General features: G+C 48.7%; 1 protein-coding gene across 1 annotated transcript in view; it reads right to left on the bottom strand.

Annotated features, from left to right (window-relative positions):
- The window catches only part of SNPH (syntaphilin), a 33,040-nt gene extending 16,482 nt beyond the window's left edge, over positions 1-16,558 (bottom strand). The window contains exons 1-2 of the mRNA XM_073309178.1: positions 16,447-16,558; positions 16,093-16,186 (exon numbers count right to left, since the gene is read on the bottom strand). The gene's annotated coding sequence lies outside the window, so the exon portion shown is untranslated. The remainder of the gene's footprint in view (positions 1-16,092; positions 16,187-16,446) is intronic.
- Between the last annotated feature and the right edge of the window lie 210 nt (positions 16,559-16,768).

Raw genomic sequence — 16,768 nt, 5'->3', positions numbered from 1 at the left:
TTTCCGCATGCTAATTCCCCCCCCACACACACTGTTACTCACACCTTCTTGTCAACTGTTGGAAATGCACCATCCTGATTATCACTACAAAAGGTTTTTTTCTCCTGCTGGTAATAGCTCACCTGAGCTCATCACTCTCCTTATAGTGGGTAGGGCAACACCCAGTTTTTCATGGTCTCTGTGTATATATATATCTTCCTACTGTATTTTCCACTGCATGCATCCGATGAAGTGGGTTTTAGCCCGCGAAAGCTTATGCTCAGATAAATTTGTTAGTCTCTAAGATGCCACAAGTCCTCCTGTTCTTTTTGCTGATACAGACTAACATGGCTACCCCTCTGAATACTCCTGCTAATACATTCCAGAATGATGTTCGGTTTTTTTGCAACAGTGTTACACTGTTGACTCATATTTAGCTTGTGTCCACTATGACCCCCAGATTCCTTTCCGCAGCACTCCTTCCTAGGCAGTCATTTCCCACTTTGTGTGTGTGCAACTGATTGTTCCTTCCTAAGTGGAGTCCTTTGCATTTGTCCTTATTGAATTTCATCCTGTTTACTTCAGACCATTTCTCCAGTTTGTCAAGATAGGCTAAAAAACAAAGTAGAGACTATAGCCTAGATTTCCATCGGATATATAGTTGTGGTAACTGTGCGTGAAAATGCACTAAAGTATCAATTTGCACGCGCCATTATTGCCACTATGGAAATCTGGGTCCTTGTTTACAGTAAGGAGATCGTCCTTCCACAACAGCATCAGCAAACGCAAGATTAGCTAGTCAAATCCGAAAGGTAAGGAGGATACCAGCAGCAGAGTTCAGTTCTACGTACCCTGCCTCAGAGCATTTTGTCAAGAAGAGAGAGTAGACCCCACCCAGTACAAAGCTAATAAGAGTATAAAGGGCAGGCAGTTCTTCACTGGAGGCACAATACTTATTCTGTGGAGAATCGGTGGAAGCATGGAAGCTTTGGTGGACTCCAGGGTTTCGCACTGTTACCTTTATTAGCCACTGGGGTGCTACATTAGGAGAAGCCTGTACACCTCCACGGAAGAATCTCTACCCTGCCCTCTTCATCCCCAGGCATTCAACTCCACTTGGAGCTCATACTCACTGGAAACGCCTGGCATTTCTGATGGCAGCTTTAACGAAATCTATCTTATTATAGCTGTGGCGATGAGCCCAAGCATTGCGGGCAACACGCTCTACTGCGGCTGTTTATCTATTAGTCATTAGGAAAAGTACACAGAGAGGAAATGGAAAGTGCTCAAAGATAAATGACTGAATGCCCACATGCTCTGTATGCTTTCCAGCAATAAAATACACCAGCTGCCACTGGGGATGGCCAAGAAAATGCAGAAGAGTAATCAAAGGCAGGAGAGAGAGAGAGGTGCTTCTGGGAGATCTAAAAGCATCTGGGGCAGGAGAGGATGGGCAGGATTTCAGCGCAAAATGGGAAGGCCAAAGCAGAGATGTGAGGAAGCATAAAAAGGGAAGGTGAAAAAGACATTTAATCTAACTAAGAAGTCACTGCATCAAACAACAGTGGGGTCAGGGGTTATTTACATCACCTAGAAAAGAGAGAGGGACATTGCTAACAATTAAGTGAACAATTCAGTGATGAAGAGTGCCGGGTAAGGCAGGTATCAGTAACAGATCTGTCTTAGCCAGGAGGAAGGACAAAACACTGAAGCAAACCACGATTGTGTCAATTATCCAAAAAAACACCAGGAGAGACCAACAAATTAGCAGGCATGAAGAGCCCCACCAAACCAGCACGGGATGGGTTCCACGGAATCACAGCTGAGAAAGTGACCAAGGGAATGGGGAGGAACATTTCAGAGATTACATATGTAACAGAAAAGCTCATGTCAACAGTTTGAATGAAATCCTGGCTCCATGGAAATCCGTCAGAGTTTTGCAATTGACTTAGATGGAAACAGGATTGCAACCTTTGTATCCAGACAATGGAAATGAATGCATAAAAAATGAAGTATGTATAACAAGCTGGTTTCTGTTTAAGGGTATGTCTACACCACAGCTGCTGCATCTGTGCCACCGTAAAGCCGTAGTGTAGACGCTTCCTACATGGACAGAAGGGGTTCTTCCATCAATGTAGTTAACCCACCTTTCTGAGAGGTGGTAGCTAGGTCAACCGAAGAATTCTTCCATTGACCTTCTTGTGTCTACACAGTGGGTTAGGTTGACCTAACCATCGCACTCAGGGCGTGAACATTTTTCACAGCCCTGAATGGCGTAACAAGGCCAATCTAATATTTAAGTGTAGACCAGGCCAAGCGTACACCCCGGAGCTTACATTGCAATCTCTTGGCTCTCCTCTTAATTAGAGGGCGAGGTTATGGCTCATTTATTGCAACAAAGGGAGCGATCAGCCTTGCTGGTCAGGACAGAGCGATACAGACCAACAGCCATCAGATCCACCTGCTGACATAATTACACAATGGCATTTCTAGTCCTCCTGCATGCAGAGTACAGGTGTCGTTCATACATTCATGCAGCACTGTCTCGCTGAACCTGCGGTGAGGATGCCACAGCACCAAACGAGATGTGAACTTCATCCATTCATCTTGAGGTGACTGTTCCATTTCCATTTGTTAAAGATCACACTTTCCCATCAGGTCGATTGGCTCTTGCTTGCAAGCTGGATTCTGTGATGTCCTGAATAAGATCAAAAGCAGGTGAAATAGTTTCCTCCTCCCATTTAGTTTTGGCAGCAGTTTGGGGACCAAGGATGAGGAGGAATGCTTTGCAGTACTCAAGCAGTGGAATCTAAGGCTTGGTCTACACCTAGAATCGGCATAGCTATCTTGGTCAGGGATGTGAACAAAAAAAACCCCAAACACCCCCCCGTCCAACACAACAGTGCCAACAAACCCTCAGTGAAGACACAGCTATGCCAAGAAAAGAGTCTCACACCTGCAGAAAAGACCTTTTGTAACTGTTGTTCTTCGAGATGTGTTGCTCATGTCCATTCCAGTAGGTCCAGTCCTCCTCCAACACTTCCCAGACCGGAGAGTCCACCAACACCAGACTCGATGGACTCCCCCTTCGAGGCCAGAGTTGACTGTGCCAGGACTGACGGACCAGCCTTCTGGTGTCCCAACATGGGATGCACCATGCCAGAGTCCTGTCCGCTCTTCTTGGTGGGGGAGCGGCCCTGTTCCACCTTCTTCTTTTTATGTGGCACCGGGGATTGTGATCGGTGTCACACCGATGAGCCGGCCTTCCACACGGGAATGGTGCCGATGCTCCTTACGTGAGTCCTTACTCAGGGCCGAGGCCGGTGTGCTGTGCACTGAGGCTGCCGGTGCTGGCTCTTGAGCTGGAGAGCAGGCTCCATCCAGAGGAGCTTCATACGATAGTCTCTCTCCTGCTTAGTTCTGGGCTTGAAGCCTCTGCAGATGGTACACTTGTCTTGCAAGTGACCCTCTTCCAAGCACTTCAGACAAGCGGTGTGCGGATCCCCTCTGGGCAAAAGCTTACCACACCTATCGCACGGCTTGAACGCCTGGGGCCACGGCATGCCCCGGTGACGGGGAAAAATATTGGGGGGGAACCCCAAACTAAAATGTACTAACAAACTAACTAAGATGAAGAATAACAACTATATACAGGGAAAACCACTAGGAAGCACTTGCTAAAGCAAGAGATCATTTGCTCCAACGACCATCACTGGCAGCAAGAAGGAACTGAGCAGGTGATGGGTCAGCAGGGACCTATATACACCATCATGAAGGCGCCACTCCAGAGGGTTCCCTAGCTTTGCAGTATAGACATAGCCTAACAGAAGAAACATGGCAGACTTGAGAGAATTCGATCAGTTCGTAAGTGAACTGATCCTCATATCTTCATGTCATTCGTCTTCAGCCTGTTCAGTCAGTAGGGAAGGAGGGATTACAGCAAAGAGTTTGAAAAGCTTTTAACATGCATAAGAACACCTAATCTGTGAGCACAACTTCTGAAACGGGGCATGCGAGCTCAGCATGCCAAATGTGGATCTGAAAATGCAGATTTTGAAAACCTGACCCTCCCCTGTTCACAGGCCACTTACCATCAGCAACCCTGGATAGCAAAGCTAGTGTCCAGAAGCACGTTTTCCAAAATGGAGTGACTCTGCTGGCACCTGAATACCCCGACACGCTCCAAAGATGCATCTAGCATAAGAATCACAAAGTGGGGCTATACGGGGGTTTAGTACCGGATGGAATGAGGCCTCATGGAATGTTGTAACAAAGAATCCTAAAATAGAGCTGGAAAGTAGTCAGATAATTTTTTTCTTTCTTCATTGCTCTGGGTGTTATCCTACAAGTCACCATTTGCCCTAAAACACAGCTGTCTGGGGAGGGGATAGATCCTTTGACTCTGCTACAGGGCCCGATTAACCGTCTTCTACCCTACAACTGGTATTTCATGAATTTCACCTCTCATGCCCAAACTGCCAAGCCCCAGCTCCCCCCACTTCCTGTTTGTTGCATTTACTGGAGAAAGGACACCCTGCCTTCAGCCACGGCCCCTGGACTTTGGCAGCCTAGCTGTCATTGAAATCCAGCGCCCTGCCAGCCCCCAGTCCCTTCTTCTCAAGGCAGCAGCTACCAGCACCACATAAAAATCCACGTTGGCCTCTAGGTTGCTATAACCCAGCTGAAAGGGTTCTCACAGCAACTGGGATGGGGTTTAAAGGATCAGAGAGCATCTGACGCTGCTGCAGATAGACAACAAACAGCATCCCCTGCGCTACCATTGGGCTGATGTGTTCCAACACCAGGCGGAAGAGCCAGTGGGTTCATATCCCCCAACCTCCAAAATATTCCTAAGACTCGGTGCTATTCAGAAAGTCAGTGGGATAGTCCACCAAAGTCCATGGATACTTGGCTGCAGTGGCTATCTGGGCAGTCCTACAGTTCTGAATTGCCAGCCAGAGCCTCACTCCAAGTCCCTGCCTTTGCTCCTGCTTGGCAGAGATGCCAGGGAGTGCAGAAGAATGCAAAGTTCCCCAACTGCAGTCACCTGGCCCACATGTGGAAACTGGCACTGCCAGCCCCAAGAGCAGGGAGCAACAGCGCTTCAGACAGGTTGGTGTGTGAGTGTATGAAAATGGGGATGGGTAGGGATGTCATGACCTGAGGGGATTACAGGCAGCCAGGGGGCAGCCGGCTCCTGTCGGGATCATGGTTATGTAGAGGGAATTGGATGGCCCTGCCCCCAAGTTATTTTGCATACCCCCACCCCACTAAACTGTAGGACCACCACAGTTGGGTTTATGAACAGGTTAGACAAACACCTGTCAGGAATGGTCTAGTTATTACGTAGTCCTGCCTTGAGCACAGGGGACTGGACTAGATGCTCTCTCGAGTCCCTTCCAGTCCTACACTGCTATGATGCTATGAAGTACTTTTGGGAATTTGCTCCGGTACAATCAGGTTCCATTGCCAGCCGTCAAACTCAGCAGAAAACCATCAAACCGGAGAGAAGCTGTTGGTTCTAAGTGTAACATACTAGCTAAGTGTGTCACACCCTCTTCGAGGGACTGGTCCATGAGAATAACAATCTACCATTGCTGCCACCTGATGGAGTTGCTCCTTTTGCTCACGTGCTAGGGCCTGTGTGCTGGTGCTGAAGCCTCAGGTTCAAACCATGCAGACAGTTGCTGGTGGTGATTGTTATGCAAGCAAGACCAAAAACACATAGGGTCAATCATTGTGTGGCTACAACTCATTTGCCACTTAACAACCCACTGTGAGGTGGTCACCAAGAGAGTATCCGACGGCTCCTTTTCCTTTCACTTGTGACAGAAGTTGCTGTTGTTTAATGCAGCAGATCATTTGGGAAACTCATGAACATCTCACCATGAATAAACTGAAATGGACCTGAAAAAGAGAGAGCTTCTCAGTTGTATTAAACAGTGACCATACTTTGCTCATTAGGCTTGGAACTGGTTTAGTAATCTCTGGAGTAGGGTCCCCACACAGCCAATGCTGCGAGAGATGCCATTATTCAGCAGGATGGTGGTCACCGGCAGGAGTCTAAAATGCAAAGTACAGTTTAAGTCCTTCCTTAACCTGGGCACATCAGTGACGGTCTACACCTGCTGAAAGGTCTTCATTCTGCAGTAATGTTCGGCAGTCACCACAGTACAGACAGTACAGAGTAAGGCAGGGGTTCTCAAACTTCATTGCACCGCAACCCCCTTCTGACAACAAAAATTACTACACGACCCCAGGACGGGGGATTGAAGCCTGAGCTCACCCAAGCCCAGCTGCCCCAGGTCGGGGGGAGAAAGCCAAAGCCCAAGGGCTTCAGCCCTAGGCGGGAGGCATGTAACCTGCCAACCAGGACTGAAGCTCTCGGGCTTTGGCTTTGGCCCCGGGCGGTGGGGCTTGGTCTTCAGTCCCAGGCCCCAGCAAGTCTAACACCAGTCCTGGCAACCCCATTAAAATGGGGTTGCGACCCACTTTGGGCTCCCAACCCACAGTTTGAGAACCGCTGGAATAAAGCAGAGCCAGAATGTGCCCAATCTTGTGTGCAGGGAGGCATGCAAGATGAGACCATCTACACCAGGCAAGGCATTGGGTTTTATGAAGAAGTATTTAGACTATGTTTGTAATCCCAGTTTGCTGGCAGGTGTTGGCAACTTCCTGAGACTCCCTACGCAGTCCAGGGTGATCTCATTCCAGATGGCAGTGGGAGGGCCAGCCATTTCCCAACTCAGAGAGAGAGAGACTTGCACAATTTCTATGGAATTCATATTAGCAGACCCCTCCCCATCCTTAGATCATTTCACCCCATAGACTCCCAAACAAGCTGGATGTAAATTATGCAGCAAGTCCCCTGGATTGTGTGGGACTCTGGTATGGCAGACTGGAATTCTAGGCCAGCTTCGTTTCAGTTTAAAAATGGAGATTATATTGAACTAAACATGAAAATTAATATTACAGTCAGAACACTGGCCTAGGTTTATTTTGATATTCAATTCTTCACCTGATTGCTGTAGTCACTGTTAGACTGCAAGAACTGAGCAGCTGGCTCAGTCATTGCAAGCTCTCTAGTCTGCTGCACGATAGCCGCGTGTACCGGCGAAGCCCTAAGGTTCAGCCCTATGTACCAATGTAAGACTTGTAGCTGGGAGTCAAACTGCAAACTTCCATACTTTGAAGTATACTTCCAAAATCCAGAAGAGCAGATTCTCCATTACATCATGTAACAGCAAATGAGCACATTGTCTCTGGGAGGGCTAGGGATACTATCATTCCAGTCTCAAAAAAGATCCTCTCTGAGCCTCTTACTGGGTTCTAAATTAGCTATAAATTCACAAAAAGAACTGCTATCATTGTGGACAGCTTGGAGGAGATCTCTGTGCTCCATGTGAGGCAGTGCTCATGAAAGACAACCAGATGTTAGAAGGAAAAGGGGATGAGATGGAGAGCAATATTATGCCATTTTATAAATCAATGCTTTGCCTGACCTCAAATACTTTGCTCCCTACACCACATCTCAAAGAGGATCTAACAGAAATATAGAAGGCTCTGAAATGGGCAACGAGAATGACATGGAAGAATGTGCATACGAACAGAGATGGAAAAGATCCGGGCTGAAATTCTCTGCTGTGCTTCTAAGAGGTACAGCACAGAAATGGCAGCAAAGGGGGAGGGAAGGCTAAGATGGCTTTAAGACATCGTTATATACTTTTAAACCGGGACTGCCTGGGGGGCTGGACAGGACCCCGGTGTAACGTAGACAGTCCTGGGGCCTTAGTTGTGGCAGCCTCCCAGAGCTCTGCTATGGACTGCAGCTATGCTCAGAAACTCTGCAGTGCTGCATGCTGCAGCCCTGCCCGCAGCACACCTCCGACACCAGGGCTTGCAAGGGGTTAGTTGGATGGCAGCCTTCCACCCTCACCCACATATGAGGCTTTAGGGCCTTTCTATGGAGCATCAAGGAGCCAGAGTGGGTAAGGATCTCACCCTAGAACCATTTTCCTAATGAACAAGAAGGGACATAAGTCAGAACAGATCACTCCCCAGTGCCAAATTCTTCATAGTTTAATTAGTTGGTTCTTTATTTTTATGTTATTGGTTTTTACTAGGGCTTTGAATGATGTGGAAAGGGTCCTTGGTTCCAATGTGCTGGAATTGAAGGCACAATAATGAATGGCCTAGAGAAGGTAGATCAGCACTTCTATTCATAACACAATAAGAGGAGGAGTGGGGAATATTCAATACAATTGAAAAGGAGCACATTTAACATTAATTAAAGGAAATGCCTGTTCTATGCAACACAATCAGCTTGTGGAACTCATTGCCTCAGAACTTAGCAAGAGCCAAAAAAAAAGACCCAGGCATTTCTATAGATAATGGAACCTCCAGACTTACATGATGAAGGTTAAACAGGAACAAGAGTTTAGAAATGGGAATTAACCCGCAGGGTCCGGGGCATAAGCCAGCCTCGGACTGATGGGAGTTTGGGCAAGTTTATTCCTAAGGCAAATTTCTCCAGGGTTTCCTGCACTTTCTGCTGATGAATCCAGTGCTGGTGGCCACTGTCAGAGTCTGGGTACTGGACTCACTTCTTTGAGCTGCCTATGTTCCTGTGCTCACCCGCTGATACTTTTACCTTCAAACCGCTCATCTGTTCCTTCCCCTTGAAATGCCTCAAGTACCTCCCTCCTCACTCCCACTGAAGATATCTGGCTCACACAGATCCTTGCTACCTTCTCCAGGGGCCTAATCCTGCCAGGTGCTGGACACCCGGGACTGCCGTTGAATGCAGAATCGCCATTTCAGTGGATGACTCTGTTCCACTTCAATCAATGGAGCTTTAAACAGCTCGGGATGGCCAGTCCCATTAAGGATTGGAAGCGAAGAAAAAACGGCACTTGAAGTGATCAGTCAGGAGCCTTTTGCTCTATCTTGTGATTCCAGCAATCACAGTCTGGTGCTTTGCAGGCATACCACAGCTACGGCTATTTCTGGCATTTTATAGGGACAAAATATATATGCAAGTAGACGGATTCAAAAGGCAGTCCTCACTGGAGTCAAAGCGCTAAGACCATCATATACGATCGTATATTACTGCCTGGCCGAGATAAAGATTTGAGTGTTTATATTACAGTGGAACACAGTGTATTGCACCGCATTAAAATGTATATTGGAATAAGTTTGCCATCCACCCAGGGAGGGACGCCAGCTCAGCCACCCTTTCTGTGCCAAGCAGACACACATTTTCAGGTGTCTCCCACACTGAAATTCTGAGCGAATCAGTGGATGCTGCCGAGGTACTGTGCTGGCTCCAGAACAAGGCCAGTGGAAGTCTAACGCTGCAGCCTAGTTGAGGCCTTACACTCCACCATCACGCTTACGGGCACACGATCCTGCTAGGTGCTGGATGCCCTCACCTCCCACCGACTCCAAAGGAAGTTGAGGCCCTCAGCACCATCGAAGCTCAGGCAGGCAGAAAGCTGCCACCTAAAAAGGAGCCAAGCTGTGTGAGAGGGGAATCTGAAGCTTACTGAAAGGGAAGAACAGGGTCTACCCAGTAAATGAATTAAACCCTTCAGTTTGGGGTCTCTTCTCTGCAGAGATATAGACCAGATCCTCAGCTGGGGTCAACTGGCATATATTCCACAACGGCAACAGAGCTATGCTCTTTTGTGCCAGCTGACGATCTACCAATAATGCCGAGAGACCATCTTGTACCTCTTGGCTCTGCCAGGAGCTGGGCGGCCCCTTTGGAGAGGACAGGGCCTGGTTACCGTATAGAAAAGTGACCAGAGAAAGTAAAGGTTGGATAGTTCCCAAGACGATATGAAAATGAACCAGAATTCTTTGATAGGACCCTGGCACGTTCACACTCCTGGGATGTGGCACCAGTGAGACTGGACCAGTGGAACGGCCTAGCAGCGGTGCCTGTTGAAGCGCTCGTGTCCCCGGGTGACTCTGAAGGTTCAGAGGGTGAGGCGGCGAAAGGGTGGCATGGCACTCCGACTCCCTCAGTTCCTTCCAACTGAGACAGCAGACGGACCAGGAACTTCACTGGGTAATTGGAGCAGGATCCATCAGATTGTTCCAAGAGTGGGAATGTGCAGAGGCCACACAGAGGAGACTTGTTTCAGAACATTAACTCTGATACTGAAATTGCATGGCCACCTTCTGTTCCTCACGCAGTGCTGCTATTTTGTCGGATTTAGGATTGTTTTCCCTTTCATTGCTCCTTTTGTTATATTTTACATAATCTGATCTAATGCTGACCTTTTCCAGTTTCTAACAGAATGGCCTCACCTCATGTTTGGGGGCTATGTTGAGGCTTTATCCCGCCTTTTGGAGGATTCAGAACAAAGTTCTAAATAGCAGTTTACATACATCCCAACTGAGATCGCCCTGGGAGCAGAGCTCAGCAAGCTACAACTCTGTTTCAAAATGGCTGTTGCTAACAGTGTTCTCAGGGTTCTCCTGACTGATGGGGACAATCTTTTCCCCCTGAGAGGTTGCAGACTCTGCTATGCTCCCACTCACACAGGGCTTTAAACAGAGTTTGAGAACTATCTTTAAGCAGGGTTTAAACTTGGCTGTGTCTGAATTTAGATTCTAAACAGAGTTTGATCTGTCAGTAGAGAGGGGGCCAGTTCAGTTATAATCGGGCTAATCTACTAGGCTCTAGCCCAGGAAAGCACATTCCTCTCAAAGGTAAAGAGTTTATTTGTACTAATCTAATATCTGCCCTTTGCAGCCTTTACTCTTAATTTAATGGGAATTATAGCCATTTTGGAGCAAGATTTTAACTGACGGGCAATGAATAAATAAAAAATAAAAACAAAAATGCCAGGAACTGGATGGTAAGTTCGGCTTCTGTCCCAAAAGTTAATTTGCACCCTCTTTCCCCATATACTTCTTCTGCACATCCCCAATCCTGCCTCAGGATATGCTAACATGAATCCCTGCACCTGTGGCATCCCACTAAAGTTGGATACACTCTGCATGGGTGCATGGGTCTGTGCGAGGATCCTGATTCAGAACCAGGGCCCTGCTTTTAGAAAGCAAACAAAATATGACATACTTCACACTTCGGTGTGAGCCTCAACCCAGCCTCCAATCCTGTGGGCATAATTCTGTGTCCGCAAATAACTCTGGGCACATATGTCCAAATTTAGACAGCTAACCATCTGATTTGCGGGTACAATCAGGTAAATGTCTAAATGCTTTCATCTGCAACCACAAAAGTGGAGGCCATTTCTGGAAAAACAACAACAACAGGCCCTAAAGGTCACTGACAAACCCCAGGAAATCCTGTGGAAAGGCTGTCTTGGCACTCCAGTGCAGCCACACAGCCCTGACTCTGATAAAAACCCAAAGCGACTGCAAAGCCACGACACAATGGGGCTGAAGGAAGAACAGAAAGACTATCTGAACTCAGAATTGCCTTGGTTTTCTTGTCACACATCACTCCAGTAGCATCAAGAACGCATTTCTGATATAAACATATTTAATAAACAGCAGCACTTACCACGAAATGGAGGATTTACATTTAAGCTCCTATACCCTGCTTTTCACTATACTATTGGGAGATCTCACAAGTACCAGTGTCACTTCCACATCCCGCAAAGTAGCTAATGGGATTTACCCAGCATTCAGCAACTCCAAAGGGTTAAAAATACAGGCACACAGTGAAGGCAGATCCGAACCTTAGTTTTGAAATGGCTAACAAAATGCTGAGGTGCACTTTAAAGAGGCCTCACTGCACTATTCTATATTAGGCCTTTTTTTGTTTCGTGTTAAAAAAAAAAACACAAACGAAACATAAACCTGATATGTGGGAAGATGTTCTAAGTTCAGAAAGATCATTATAAATATTTCAATCAGTTATTTTTTTCCCAGGGGTGGGAGGAAGGAGGGCAAAGAATACAAGGTGTTTATATTAGGGTCACATTGAACATAGTGGCAGATTGAGACAGGCTCTTTTGAGCAATGGGATCCAGCCCCCCCCCCATAAACTGGAACCACATGGATTCCAAGGATCTGTTGTCAGTGGCATGGGAGCAGCTGCTCAGTCTGGAGACCTGATGGCCTCTGTACCGAATGAACTTGCACGTGCTACATTCCACTCCTCCTGCCAAAGGGTAACTCCAAGCACTAAGTACTGATCAGCAAATTGCAGCAAAAACACCTGGGGGGTGTTTTGAAGCCATTGGTCTCTCTGGTGCCCAAGTATGGAGGTGACTGTAGGAAGAACCTTGTAATTTTTGTGGCTGTAGGACACCAACAGTCTGAATCCCACCTGTTTGCAATGGAGCAGCCAACTGCCCCATAATACGGATGGACTTAAATTGTGATCTTACTGTTACAATCCAGTGGGGCAGTGTTTGTCTCAGATTTGTTACTTAATAATAAATATGTAATGGAGGGAAAGAAAGAGAAATTCCTGCCTTTGTTAAATGCTTCACCATTTGAACCCCGGGTCTTGGGGACAATACTAGCTTTGTTACAGCTTTGAAATCCAAAGCTTTATTGATCGTATTTAAACATATGTGGATTTGAATCATCTCATGCAGAATACGGAAGATTGGCCCTGATTACCCAGAATCCTTTCCCCTTCATTATCCACCCCGTCCCCAAACTGCTACACGGGGTGAAGTGATGGATTTGAAGTGCATCCGGGGACCTTGCAACCAGACCTGCTTTGCTTCATTGGCAAGGAATAGGCTTGGGTAATGCACAGACAGGTGTGCAAACACTGTCAAAAGCAGATTCACGTTTCCACCCAAAATTTGTTTCCCTGCAGAGCTTTGCAGTTTTCCACTGGGCCAACATCGATTTATTTCTGTGTTTCAACCCAAGCACACAAGCCATCATGGCTCCATTCTGTTTACTTCCTTGACTGCCGTGCTCTAGCCTTACCTACAAAGGTCAGCAGGAAAACACCCCATTCTGGGAGTGGAAATGCTTATTTACCAATGCTACAGAGTAGGGAGTATACAAGCAAAGATATTCTGGGCCAAATTTTCAAAAGAGCTTCATCTCAGCCTTTACATTTGAGCCCACATCATTTGCAGATACAAAGTAACAATTTTGACAGCTAGCTGGTTTGTGGGAATTACGGGCATCTTCAATAGATTTGATTAATAGATTATAAAGCCAGAAGGGAGCACTGTGCTCACCTAGTCTGACCTCCTGTATAGCACAGGCCACAGGACTTCCCTGAAATAAATTCCGGTTTGAACTAGAGCAGGGGCATACGCAAGAATTTAAATTTCACTGCTTTTGGAGGGTCACATTCTGTGCCCCCGCTGAGGCCCTGGGGCCAGAGGAACTCGCTGTCCCCTGCTCCAGCCCTGGGGCCAGAAGAGTTTTGTGTTCCCGCCCCACACTGATTATTGTGGGGTCCAAGGCCCTGCTTGCCCCCACTTGTGCACACCCCTGAACTGGAGCAGATCCTTCAGAAAAATATCTGATCTTGATTTATGGAGAATCCCCCACCACCCGTGTTAGATTGTTCCAGTGGTTACTTACCCTCGCTGTGGAATGTTTGTGCTTTACTTATGCATGACTGTACATGCACAATGGCAGTCGTGGACTGATTTTCAGATGTGCTAAGCACTTGTAAGGCCATGGAAAGCCAGCGAGGGCTCTGTGAGTAAGTTTACACTGCAGCTGGGAGTGAGCCTCGTTAGACTCGTGCTAACTGGGCTCAAGCTAGCATGCTAATGTTATAGCTCGGCTGCAGCTCAGGCTCTCAAGCCCACTCAACCCCCTGCGTCTGAGCTCGGGTGGCTAGCCCGAGTCTCTGCCAGAGCCACAACCGTAGCTCCAGCCCAGCGAGCGTGAGTCTGCATACCCAGGCTGGCAGGCTCGCCCTCCCCTGCAATGTAGACTTATCCTGTGTTCCCAGCATCTCTGACAGTGAGGCCCAGGGAGGCTGTTGGAGCCTTTGGCTCCCCCCAGCAAACACAGTGCTTATCCTTTTACATTTTTAAAAGCTTCTTATCTTAGAGATGGGATGATGGTTTTTAAAGACACAGAATCTGAAGGAAATTTCCTAGGCAAAGTATAACAATTTTATAATGGGGCAAATCTAAGGTTTGCCTTGCTTCCTGCTCCTTCAGATGAAGCATCTGCCCCACTCTAGGATCATTTGATCCTGTGGGCTCTGAGGTTTTTGGTGGTTTCCAGGGGACATCTAGAAGTGGCTAGGGAAAACCTGGTACTTTAGACTAACATGCACATTCAAGATTTGTGCTTTAAGGAGCCACTGCAGCAACAGAAAGGGATTTCTCTGAGAGCTGCTATTACACATGTAACTGGAAACCTTTTCTTTTTTTGGCTCACCGCTAAATGCTGAGTTTGCACCAAAGATCCTATTGAAAAGAGAAACCTGTTAGACAAGAATACATTTTTGTGTTAAGTAGCCAATCAGTTTTTCAAACTGATATTAAGGCGGACAAAGGACGCTGGTATTCCCAGGAGGAAGGGATCATCAGAGGGTAACCCTTTCCCTTCGTGTACAATGGGAAAGCTTCCCCATGTGTCTTCAAGAATAGCTTGAGAAACATATGGCAAGATTCTAAAGCTGGCCACAATTGACACAGTCCCTGTTGTGCAGAAGGGTTCAGTTCATCAGCTTTTCCCAGTTCCACGGGGGTTCACTTGCTGTCAACTTTACATTGTGCCTGATCCAATCTGCAGGGGGGCTGGAGCAATGTTTATAGTGGGGGTGCTGAGAGCCACTGAACCGAACTGTAAACCCTGCATATAATGGAAACCCCTTCAAGCCGGGTGTGCGGCAGCCCCCTTAGTTCCAGCACCTGGGCCAATTCACACAGTATGTGGCATTGTTAAAAACACAGTCTCTTCAAGAAGCCCTGTTTGACGCAGAGTCACCTATTCACGGGCAGAGGCGGGGGGGGGAGGGAGTGGAATTCTGTGGCAGATACTTAGGGACCAGCGGGGATAAGAGCAGGAGCAGATTAAAGGCAGGATCCCTGGGATCTAGGCCCCATGTTCCTAGGTGAGGCCCAGATAGACCAGTGAGTCAGAGAAGCAGCAACCCTGCAGAGCACAGCTGATTACAGAAGGCAAAGCGAGTTGGCCTGCTTGGGGGAGCACCCAGGGGTCGAAGAGACAATTCCATAGGGCGAGGGAGAATGAGGCGTGAAGAGAAATTCACTTCTCAATGTGGAAGAAAGAAGCGAAATGTTGGTATAACCAGCTCCCCTCTAACCTCAATCCACCCTGAGCCAGGAGACACTGTTCACAAAGGGCCAGCCCAAGGTCTATGGCCCACTGGTCCCATTTGAGCTTTATAGGGAGGCCTTTGGGGCTGAAGTGGGGTTTCTGTGGTGGTGGAGACCTTATGCTGGCCTCTAAAGCATGGGCAGAGCCCTTGCTTTCTTTTGAGGACAAGAGGCAGATGCTTAAAGATCAAAGAGACCTAAAAAAGGTTGGAAAAAATGGTTTAACCTGCAGGAGCAAGGTCATTACTTCAGATATGCCTGACCTAGAGACAGGGGCAGAGTGCTATTTTACAGGGATGAGACATGCACAGCAGGGGATTCTTACGGGAGAATCTGCCTTCCCTGACCTTGAGGGGGAAGAGATAAGCAAGGAGCACACGCCTCAATCACCCCCTGTGCTGCGAGCGGCCCCTTTGAGATGCGGCATAAATCATGAAATAACAACCCCACGGCTGCACAACAAGGCCCCGGGGGCGGTGCTGCCGGAGAGGCATCTGGAATGGCCCCTGGAAGACGCAGATTGGGTGTGTGCCTGACCCAAAGTGGCATATCCTCTCCTTCGCCCCAGGGTGCGATCCAGAACAACAAGCAGCCTGCCAGCCTCCGCGCCAGCCTGCTGAGCTCCAGAGCTGCGTTGCGTTTGCAGAGGGTTTTGTGCCGGTCACATGCATCATCATTAAGTTCCACTTATGGGGAGGCTAGAGCCAATGCAGCCTCGCCCCGTACCTCCACTCCAGTCTCCGGGGCATTTCCCCAGCCCCTGGCTTTCCTCCCCTCCAGCCGACACTCTGCCCGCCTCCCCCACGGTGATGCAGCGCTTTTTGTGCGCATCTCCGGTGCCTTGCGCGCTCACCTGAGTTTGCTCAGCGGGGCCCGCCGGATCTTCTCGGCAATTCCTCCCGGGGGGTGCAGAACCACTGCAGCAGGCAGCCGGCTAGCTCAGCAACCTAGCAGCAGGGAACACAGAGGCAAGGGTAACCCCCCAGAGCCAGCCCCCCAGGCCCTGCCCCTCCCAACCCTCAGCCCCGGCCGGGAGGGATGGGCAGTTTCCTGCACCTATTCCGGGCGCACAGACAGACCCCAGCTCACAGCGGGGCGACCTGCAGGAGCTGTCCACCCCCCGCCATCCGCTCCGCAGCCGAACCCCCTGCAAAGCACCGTCCATTTCCCGTGCCGGCCGGGGGAACGGGAGCTCTGCCTCCATCACCTGCTTCCGCGGCCATGCTGCTGCCTCGCCGGGATGCTCCTGCGCGGCCGGCGGGGCGCTGGGGCTGGGGCCGCGGGGAGGGATGCTCACGGACGGGAGGCAGCGCTTGCCTTCGCTCACATGCTGCGGCGTAGCTGCCGCTCGCCTCTTAAAGAGACAGCGGGCACTGGGCAGCGGCAAGGGCGTCCCCGCCCCGGCGGGCTTTTCCTGCCCCCGCAATGGGCGGTTTTCGCAAAGTTTACAGCAGACCTCCCCCCACCCCCCGCTCCCAGCGGGTCCAAAGCGCTCCAGCCAGGCGTGTTAGGGGGCTCTTTCCTTGAAT

The sequence above is a fragment of the Lepidochelys kempii genome, chromosome 13 (genome assembly GCF_965140265.1).
Source record: "Lepidochelys kempii isolate rLepKem1 chromosome 13, rLepKem1.hap2, whole genome shotgun sequence".
Lineage (NCBI taxonomy): Eukaryota > Metazoa > Chordata > Testudines > Cheloniidae > Lepidochelys > Lepidochelys kempii.
The sequence above is the reverse complement of the archived record's forward strand: the minus strand, read 5'-3'. Positions and strand labels throughout refer to the sequence as shown.